Raw genomic sequence first — 10,913 nt, 5'->3', positions numbered from 1 at the left:
GAACCCTAAGTTGGAAACACTAATGCAGAACACTGCAGACCTGCAAAAGATTTGGAACTAGTTCATTCTTTGAGGGAAGAATTTAGTCTCTGGGTACCAGGAAAAAAAAACAGACTAAGGAAAATAGATGTTTTTCAGGCAAACACCAGAACTATTCAACCACGTTGATTTTGGAAGCAGAATAAAGTATTTAATTAGGCTGGTTTTCTGGGCATCAACTTCACAGGAATGATAAATGCTTCTGAATCCTGCCTTGCCAATGATGAGCCAAGTCAAAGAGATTTACTCAGACCCATCCATTGAACCCTTGGGTGCAGTTTGGTCTGACAAAGCTAATGGTTCTTAGTTGCATGACCTCTAAACTTAACCTCAGATTGCAATTGAAATCCATTCTTTAAATGCCATTGCCTTGTGCAGGGTATGCGAGCTGGCCCTTCAAGATGAACCAATTATGTATTAACAGGCCACTTCAGACAGGTACAGCTATGCACACCAACTGCTGCTTATGTTTACCTTTAGGAATCCGAAGGGCAGGAAATTCTTTTTTTCCCCTTCGTTCTGTTGTTATGTTACTAGGTTGGAAAATAGAAAAGAAAATTAACCAGAAAATGTCAAAATTTGGTCTCAGGTATGTAAGTATCTGGCTATTCTACTTTCTTCTTGCTGTGTTGCCTATAAGAGGACGTATATACCTGGAATTGATGGGTTTGCAAGGACCTGTAGAGGTTAAAGATGCTACCTCTTCAGAGCTCGGATCCCTTTGGACATATATAGAATAGTCTTGAATTCCTGAGGAACAGAAAATCATTGATTTGTATATAGAAGGGACAGGCCTCTGGTTGGGGTAGGTATATTGTTTCTGGTGCCTGAATATAGAACAGAGAAGGGTGACCTGAAGGGATTTCCTCTTTCGGTGAAGGAATCTGGAATTTTCATCAAGGATGGCATGGAAGGGGTATTTACAAAAACTTATGTTTGTAAACCATTTCTGTTGCTATTTAGTTTGATTTTGAGTTGAACCTTGTCTAATGTGGATATAATTTGAGTGTTTCCTGTGGACTAAGTTACCTTAACCAAACTCTTGACTTGCTGGTCACTACTAATACTAGTATTGGCATTGGGTATAGTTATAGATTTAAATGGAATGCTTTTCAAATTTCAATTTTCTGTCTTTTTTTGATAAAATATTAACTGATTACAGCTGAATCAATCTTAAAGAATACCTGTCTTACATAATTTAGTGGTTCCACAAACATAAGCTTGTGCTTGTAAGTTCCCCAGCCAACAGTACTTGGGTGAATAAATTAATGAAGGAGAGAATCAATCAATCAATCATGGATCAGTGGATGAAGACGTTATGAAGATTTTAAGGATATGTCTCTTTCAAATGGATTTTAGGACACATTAGAAGAAGGAGTGTGAAAGACATAAAAATAGACTTCTGGGGCTTCTCTGGTGGCGCAGTGGTTGGGAGTCTGCCTGCCGATGCAGGGGACACGGGTTCGTGCCCCGATCTGGGAAGATCCCACGTGCCGCGGAGTGGCTGGGCCCGTGAGCCATGGCCGCTGAGCCTGCGCGTCTGGAGCCTGTGCTCCGCAACGGGAGAGGCCACACAGTGAGAGGCCCGCGTACCGCACAAAAAAAAAAAAAAAAGATAGACTTCTGGAAGTTCTGTACCCTTAAAAATGAGATCAGGTCAGACTATTTCATGAGTATTCACCAGAGGACATCATTAAGAGGAAGACGAGTATAGTCTCAACAGATTTGGTCTAATTAATTGGTGAAAGTCTCAAAAAGGAGGTGTTTTAAGTAATTTATAAAACGTATACTGAGAAAATATCTAAGAAGAGTAAGTGATAGAAACTGAGACAGTTAAAAACCAAATTTCACTGGGCATAATGGACTGTTTAGATATAGAGTCTATTGACTACTACAGAAAAAATTTCCCTTTTGCTTGTCAAATCAGTTAAATTTTCCACTTACCTAATTGAGTAAGTATGATAAAATAGAATAATCCAAATTAAAATATAGAATGATACAATACAGAATTTAAAAGGATTAGAAATTTGCTGAGGATATTTATTTTCAATGATATTGTAGATGAGGTACCTGGATAGACATCCATCTCCGAAAGAAGAATCCTGGATAAATATTGAATGAACTGATGCATTTCAGAAAAACAAGGACTTCTTAGGTTAAAAAAAAACTAATCAAAGGCATGGACCTGAAGAAGTAAACAGTGAAACTGACTTTCACTTGAAGGCATTTGCTGGGCCTATGAACTTGGGTTTTATTTTAAAGGTCTCCAAGAGTTTGGGGGAAAAAAAAGACAAAATCTAGAAATCCTTACCTCTTAAAGCTAGTACCCTAGAGGGTGATCCAGAAATAATATCTGTCATTCTCCAGTGGGACCTCAAGAGGAATTAGCGATCTAAAATATGAGGTTAAGATGAGGGGGGAAATAACATTAGTAAACATTTGGAAATACCAGGTTGACCTCATGCAGCTTTGCAGCCTAAATTTGTGTTACCTTTGAGATCCAGAAATTTTAATTAAAATGATTGCTGACTGATAGTTTTCCCAGGCAGAGGCAAATATAGATCTTAAAGGAACTCATTTTCATTTGAAGTCTCAAATGTTTCTTGCAATTATAACTAAGCATAGAAAGAAAGAAAGTACTGAGAGTAAGAACTATCAGAAAAAGACCCCAAAGCTACAGATATTGTAATTTTCAGATACAGAATATAAAATACCTATGCTTATATTACTATGTTTAAAGAAATAAAGGACAAGCTTAAACTTATGAGCATGGAACATGAAACAGTAAAGAATAATCAAACATAATTGATAACAAGTCAAGTAGAACTGCTAGAAATAAAAACAGTAATATTAAAAATAAAAATCCAGTGGAAGAAGGGAACATTAGAGTAGAACTGAAACAAAAATGTAAACTGTAAAGTAATTGTAAACTAAAACAAATGGTGTGCAATTTAGCAAAGAGAGATTGAGGAATAGGAAATATAAGAAAGAAGTTACGAGACGTGAAGGCAAGAGTGTGAATGTCTACAACATGTCTAAATGGAATTCCAGAGGAAAAAAGATAAAGAATAGGCTGAGGCAGTATTTGAAAACATAATGGCAGAAAAATTTTCAAGAACTGATGAAAGACACCACCCTCGAATCCCCCAAATCCAAAACAGATAAATAAAAACTATGGTGTTTAGACAAGGCATCAAATACAAGGAGATGATTTTAAAGGTAAGCATTGAGGAAAGCATGATTACTTCAAACAAGAAAGAGTTAGAAATACATCTCACTTTTTCTTAGCAACGAGGGAAGGCAAAAGACAGTGAAATGACATGCTAGGAGAAAGTAACCATCCAAAATTGTATGACCAGCAAAAAAATTGTCTTTCAAGTATAACAGTACAATAAATACATTGGTTAACAAAAAGGAGCTGAAGATAATTTTTCACCATCAGACTTCTACTGAAAGAAACCACAAAGGATATACTTGAAGCAGAAAGAAAATGATACAAGATGGAAGGTCAGAGATTCAGGAAGGAGTAAAGGGTACAGAAAAGAGGAAACGTGTATGCAAATCTGTATACACATTTCCTCTACAAAACATGAGTAATAATGTCAATTCCAAGTGAATTAAAGACTTAAATGTAAAATCCAAAGCTATAATGTTTTCAGAAGTTAATATTCAAGAATATTTTCATGATTACAAGATAAAAAATTTCTTTAAGGCACAATACTAACTATAAAGAAAAATATTACTAAGTTAGATTACATTAAAATTAAAATTTTCAAAACTTCCCTTTACTTAAAGGCACTATAGAGGGGAAACAACACCCAAAGGGGAAACATGCCACAAACTGCATGAAGACATATAACTGAGGAATGCAAATATCTAGAGTATGTAAGGAACTCCAGTAAATCTATAGAAAATGGCAAAAAAAAAATCCCCACAAAACAAAACAGAACAATGGTCAGAAGACTGAGATAGGTACTTCACAAAAGAATAAATCCAAATGGTCAATAAACTTATGAAATTATGCTCAATTTCATTAGTACTTAGGAAAATAGACATACACCCCTAAACTGGTAAATTTAAAAGTCTGACATCAATATGCCCAGTGTTGGCTAGTACACAGAGCAGTGGAGACATCTGTGCTTGATGCTGGCGGTATGATTCCAAGTACTATGATAGTTTGGTATTATTTGGTAAAGTTGAACATGTTTATGGGCAACAATACAGGTATTCCAACCTCAGGTGCATTCCTTAAAGACATTTTGAGTAGGAACAAAGCGGACGAACATAGAAATGTTTATAGCTGTTTTTTATTAACCAAAACAGAGGAAATGATCTGAATGTCCATTAACAGTAGACTTGTGATATATTTGTGATACATTGTGATATATTTGACAACAAAATATTATGTATCTATGAGAAAGAAACTAGCTACGGGCATCATCATAGATCTCTCAAAGGTAATATTGAGTAAAAGAGGGAAGTCATCCAGTATACAGTATGGGTTCCATTTATATAGAGTCAAAAACTTACAACACTAAAAAGTGTATTTGGGAAACCTAATGAGAATATCAGCAAAACCTTGATAATTAATATGCAAGTCAGGTGGTCATTTATTTCTGGTACAGAGGCAGAGAGATTAGTTTAAGGAAGGTACAAAAGGATCTTTTAAGTTACTGGCAATCTTCAATTTCTTATCTTGCACATGGTAACATGATGGTTAAATGGGTATTTGCGTTTTTACTTCTTTTCTAAAAGTCTGTAAAAAGTTTTCCTTTATATCTTAGTCAGCATGGGCTGCTATGACAAAATACCATAGACCAGGTGACTTAAACAACAAACATTTATTGCTCATAGTTCTGAAGGCAGGAAAGTCCAAGACCAGGGTGCCAGCAGATTCAGTTCCTCGTGAGGATTCTCTTCTTGGTTTGCAGACTGCTTCTTGCTGTATCCTTACATGGTGGAGAGAAGGAGAGCAGGCTCTCTGCTCTCTTCTTACAAGGGCACTAATCCCACCATGGAGGCTCCACCCTCATGACCTCATCTAACCTTAATTACCTCCTAATACCATCACACTGGGGATTATGGTTTTAACACGTGAATTTTGTGGGGACATAAACATTCAGTCCAAAGCAATACCTTTTTATTAAGTCTTCTGTGTGCATGATTTTTTTTACAGTTAAAACTTTTGAATTAAAATTCTCCTTGAAAAGGGGAATTTCTTAAATTACTTCTAAGAAATTTTAAGTCATTTTAAGAACCCTTTTCCATTGTTAACTTCAGGCAGGGGCTACATCTTATTTGTCCCTTTATCCCAGCACCTAGCGTAAGGTCTGGTATGTATAGTAAGTGTCAATAGTTACTTACTAATTGAAAGACGCAAAAAATATTTTGGTTGAGATTTTTACCCTCTTAATATAATGAAGATAAAATCTAGCAACTGACAGTTTTTTGGAAACCAGGTTCCTAGTTAAAAACTTCTATCATCTTGATTGGAGTGTATGTGTATTTGCCAAGTGGAAAGAGTCAAGTGGAAAGAGTCAATGAACTTTCACACATATTGTGCTGATTACCAGTTTATTTGGGGTAACAAGCTAATTCCAAACCCAAAACCAGTCCCTCTCTAGGGAGGTTATAATTGTGATAATCATTAGCAACTTAGCATGAATTAATTTAATCCTATAATTAATCAGCTGAAGATAGGGACTAGAATGAAAGGAAACAGACATTGAACATTCAGAAATGATTCAGTTACCCCATAGCCATTAATTTTGCCTGTCTGGCTGATTGTTCTAAGGATATGAGTCTATTCTGTGGGCAAATAGAAGCCCAGGGTCACCAAAGAGCAGACCCAGGCTATTGAAGAAACTCACACTTTATGTGGACACACACCTCTTGACCCTCACAATTCTTTTCAAATGGTTCTGAACCTAACATGTGTATAACATTTTCACTCTCCCCCTTCCCACCCCCACCTTAATTTCAGTGGCTAGTTCATCCTTTGAGGGGGCCTGATGAGGATTACTATCTTGTTCCCTCACCAAAGTCACCACCTGAAAAGATCTTTGTTGTTCTTGTCAGATTGGAAGTGAAGTTGTGCTAGTAACAAGATTGGGACTGAGTTAACCTGACGTGGTCCTGGAACCCAGGGGTACACAGTTTTTACTTTGAGCCTATTGTGGGCATGAGAAAATGTTACGCTTCTGGAAATGCCCTGGGGAGGCTTAGACACTGCTCAAAACTGCTGATGAACTCAGTAGTTACAGAGTATCATTCAGGAATTTTGTACTGTGTGTAATGTTAATGAGCTCAGCTATACATTGTTGCTTCATAAAATGTAACTTTTATTACTGTGCTCTTTCTTTAATCCTGGACATCATGATGAAAAGTATAACAGGTATCAGTATAATATATTATATTACAGGTGCCATATAAGTGTAACGTATACATACACACATACGTATGCACATTTATATATGTTTGACTGTCTGTGACTACCTGTAAGATAGATGTGGACATGTAAATGTAGATATAAATGTAGATGTTAATACATCTCCCTGAGCAAAAACTAGAGGGACAGAAACTCTGCCAGGTGTATTTAGGGTTTTGTTGGGAATAGTTTTGTGGTGGAAAGGAGAAATGACTGTAAACTCAAACAAGGTTTTGCCAGCTTTCTAGGGTTACCAGGACTATTAGCTTTGTTTTGAATGCTTAATGGCATTTTAAGAGGATCAGGGTCCACTTCTCACTAGCAGGCTTCTGTGGGCTTCTAAGGTGACATTAAGGAAGACAAAGTCTGGCTTGACTCAGAACCTTAGGGGAACATATCAGTTGTATCCTGCTTGTGGGAATATTATGGAAATGTATAGACACTTGCAACTTAGTAAAAAAAAAACCAAAACAAAACTTCAAAGTTAGCCTTGGAGCCTATCTGGCATTTCTTGGGGCAGGACTCTTCAAAATGTGTGGGTATCTGTCCCTTCCTCTACTTCTACTGTCCAGTGCTGAGAGATGTGCTTGCAGTCACCTGTGTTGACCTAATAAGGCTGAAGGTGGTACATGTGAAGTGCGATTATGCTGAGTGAACTGTGTGGTGCCTCGTAATCTGTTCACGTATTGATTGCATAACTGCAAGATCGATGAGGTGCGCTGACACCAATGGGCCGTCACTTGGCTCAAACCCAGGCCAGTCTATGTGCATGATGGATCCAGATTTATGGAAGATAGTTGGGCACCAGAAACCTGTCATGGACCTTATTCACAAAGGCAGTAACTTTTATAGCTGTGCATGCCAGTGAAGATTTGAGGGTCTGCATATGTGCTGGTCCCAGAAGCAAACATGCCTACATGTCTCTTCCATGTGTCCTGACTATGTTGACCTTCTCCATACTTTTACATACATCAGTTCTATATAATGTGCCAATTTAATTTATTTGGTGTCTAGGTCTAGTCATTCCATCAATCTAAGTCCAGTGTTGCTATTACTTACATGGTGATTGTGTGTGATAGTGTTATAAATGAGGTTTACATAAGAAATGTAAAAAAACCCACATTTCTCCACTTTACAATCTTCTTCTAATTTTGACTCTCTCCTAAATAACAACCCATCTCATATAATGGCATTAGGGGACACAATGTCTGGAAAAATGAAAAAAAATCAGCTTATCACTGGGGTCCAAATTTTTTCTGGACATGTTTGATCAGCATCTCTCTTTCTGCTTTCTGTTTGAGAACTCTCAACATCTAGTTATGATTAGCTATATATCTTGGCTTTGCAGTTCTTACTCGATCTCCTTTATCAGTAGATGAGGTAGACAAAATGGCATACACCCTACACATCTGCTGTGGGAAAAGTGACAACTCAAAGACAGCAGAATTTAGAAGGGAGTATTTAAAAGATAAGAGAATATAGGGTAGATAGTTAAATTAATGCTTAATCTTGGCATAGCATCCACCTCAGAGCTCTGGCAAATAAGGGAAAGATGAGACTACTACCCCCAAATTACATGTTCGCTATACAAAACAGAGGCAAAACTCAGAGGAAAAAAAAAAAAGGAAAAGACCCTGAATAGCCAAAGGAATCTTGAGAAAGAAAAACAGAGCTGGAGGAATCAGGCTCCCAGACTTCAGGCTATACTACAAAGCGACAGTAATCAAGACAGTATGGTACTGGCACAAAAAGAGAAATATAGATCAATGGAACAGGGTAGAAAGCCCAGAGATAAACCCATGCACATATGGTCACCTAATCTTTGATAAAGGAGGCAAGAATATACAGTGGAGAAAAGACAGCCTCTTCAATAAGTGGTGCAGGGAAAACTGGACAGCTACATGTAAAAGAATGAAATTAGAACACTCCCTAACACCATACACAAAAATAAACTCAAAATGGATTAAAGCCCTAAATGTAAGGCCAGACACTATCAAACTCTTAGAGGAAAACATAGGCAGAACACTCTATGACATAAATCACAGCAAGATCCTTTTTGACCCACCTCCTAGATTAATGGAAATAAAAATAAACAAATGGGCCCTAATGAAACTTCAAAGCTTTTGCACAGCAAAGGAAACCATAAACAAGACCAGAAGACAACCCTCAGAATGGGAGAAAATATTTGCAAATGAAGCAACTGACAAAGGATTAATGTCCAAAATATACAAGCAGCTCATGCAGCTCAATATCAAAAAAACAAAAAACCCAATCCAAAAATGGGCAGAAGACCTAAATAGAGCTTTCTCCAAAAAAGATATACAGATTGCCAACAAACATAAAAAAGGATGCTCAACATCACTAATAATTAGAGAAATGCAAATCAAAACTACAATGAGGTATCACCTCACACTGGTCAGAATGGCCGTCATAAAAAAATCTACAAACAATAAATGCTGGAGAGGGTGTAGAGAAAAGGGAACCCTCTTGTTGGTGGGAATGTAAATTGATACAGCCACTATGGAGAACAGTATGGAGGTTCCTTAAAAAACTGAAAATAGAACTACCATACGACCCAGCAATCCCACTACTGGGCATATACCCTGAGACAACCATCATTCAAAGAGAGTCATGTACCAGAATGTTCACTGCAGCACTATTTACAATAGCCAGGACATGGAAGCAACCTACATGCCCATCGACAGACGAATGGATAAAGATGTGGCACATATATACAATGCAATTTTACTCAGCCATAAAAAGAAACGAAATTGAGTTATTTGTAGTGAGGTGGATGGACCTAGAGCCTGTCATATAGAGTGAAGTAAGTCAGAAAGAGAAAAACAAATACCGTATGCTAGCACATATATATGTAATCTAAAAAAAACAAAACAAAACATGGTTCTGAAGAACCTAGGGGCAGGACAGGAATAAAGACGCAGACATAGAGAATGGACTTGAGGACATGGGAAGGGGAAGGGTAAGCTGGGACGAAGGGAGAGAGTGGCATGGACATATATACACTACCGAATGTAAAATAGCTAGCTAGTGTGAAGCAGCCACATAGCACAGGGAGATCAGCTCGGTGCTTTGTGACCATCTCGAGGGGTGGGATAGGGAGGGTGGGAGGAAGACGCAAGAGGGAGGGGATGTGGGGATATATGTATACATATGGCTGACTCACTTTGTTGTATAGCAGCACCTGACACCTCAATGTAAAGCAATTATATTCCAATAAAGATGTTAAAAAAAAAACTGTACCCATAGTCAGGCTCCACACCAAACCAACCAGATCAGACTCTCAGAGGATGGGTCCCTGGCACCCATATATTTTCAAACACCCCCCTGCCCAGGTTGTTCTAAATGTGCGTCAGCCATGATCAAGAACCCCTAGTTTGGGAAATACACTTTTTATTTTGGAAGGTAACTGGCAAGAATGAATTTCAGCTCTCTAAATTTTCCAGAGAAGAAAATGAAAACAAAGAAAACCAAAAGTCATCTGATGGCTCGGATTTCCTTTCTTCAAAAGAAGAAAGAGAAAAATATAAAGCAGGAAAGAAAAGAAAGGAAAAAGTGATTGTCTCAGCTATTTCCAAAACTTAAAACCCTTAACATATAATCCAAAAAAATAATTAAGACCCCTTAGAAAAATCATTTTTGTTTCTCACAGTGCTTTGAAAGTTAGAAAAAATCTCCACTCTTAGCAGAGTCAGAGATCAAGCAAGGTAATTAATACTCTTAGACAACATATTCCCTTTCTGATTAATTGCTTGCTAAAATACAGGATTCATATCCCAATAAACTTTTTTTCCTCACGTTTATTGTTTTGTCTCCTGTTCCCGTTTATCTATTCAAGAAAAAAAATTAAATCACCTATTCTTGTAGTAAAAGTTTTACTAGAAATTAACAAAATTTGTTGCTTAAAAAAACTTGCTATTATTATCTATCCCAGAATTTAAACGTATTAATACTCACATCTTGTGCCATTGGAGTTATTGTCTGCCTTGCTGGAGTACTCCTAGAACTTGTATGTAGTTTAAAGTCATAACTGGTAGCAGGTTCTAATTTTAAGATCTCAGAATTTACAGATGGAAACGTTTCTGGGATGTTAGGGCAGATTTCCCTAAATAGATGGATTTGCTTCCATGGTTTGGAGCAGCTTCTAGCAGAGCACAAGTTGAATATTAGAGGGGAAAGGATGATTCATCATGAAACTGCAGCTCTCTTTGAACACAAAAGTAGAAAGGTTAGGAAACTCCATCTTTGTAGTAATATCTCTTGGTATCCCTTACAGGAAAGCTGAAATCTGTGTTACTTAGCAGTTGGACCCCATGAGTGCAATATTCTTTTTTGCCTCTTAAACAGGACATAAAAATGGTTTTCTGTAGACCTGGCTTAATAAGTATATTACCCATGTTTTAATTTATCTGTGTATCTATCCATATTT

At 37.2% G+C, this 10,913-nt stretch overlaps 1 long non-coding RNA gene across 1 annotated transcript in view; it reads left to right on the top strand.

The window, feature by feature from the left end:
* The first annotated feature begins 572 nt into the window (after positions 1-572).
* The window catches only part of LOC309831221, a 165,530-nt gene continuing 155,189 nt past the window's right edge, over positions 573-10,913 (top strand). Inside the window, exon 1 of the long non-coding RNA XR_014297566.1 lies at positions 573-628. This is a non-coding gene — a long non-coding RNA (uncharacterized lncRNA). The remainder of the gene's footprint in view (positions 629-10,913) is intronic.

This window comes from Grampus griseus, assembly GCF_964374135.1.
Source record: "Grampus griseus genome assembly, chromosome: 12".
In the NCBI taxonomy this organism is placed as follows: domain Eukaryota; kingdom Metazoa; phylum Chordata; class Mammalia; order Artiodactyla; family Delphinidae; genus Grampus; species Grampus griseus.
This window is presented reverse-complemented; position numbering and strand designations above follow the sequence as displayed.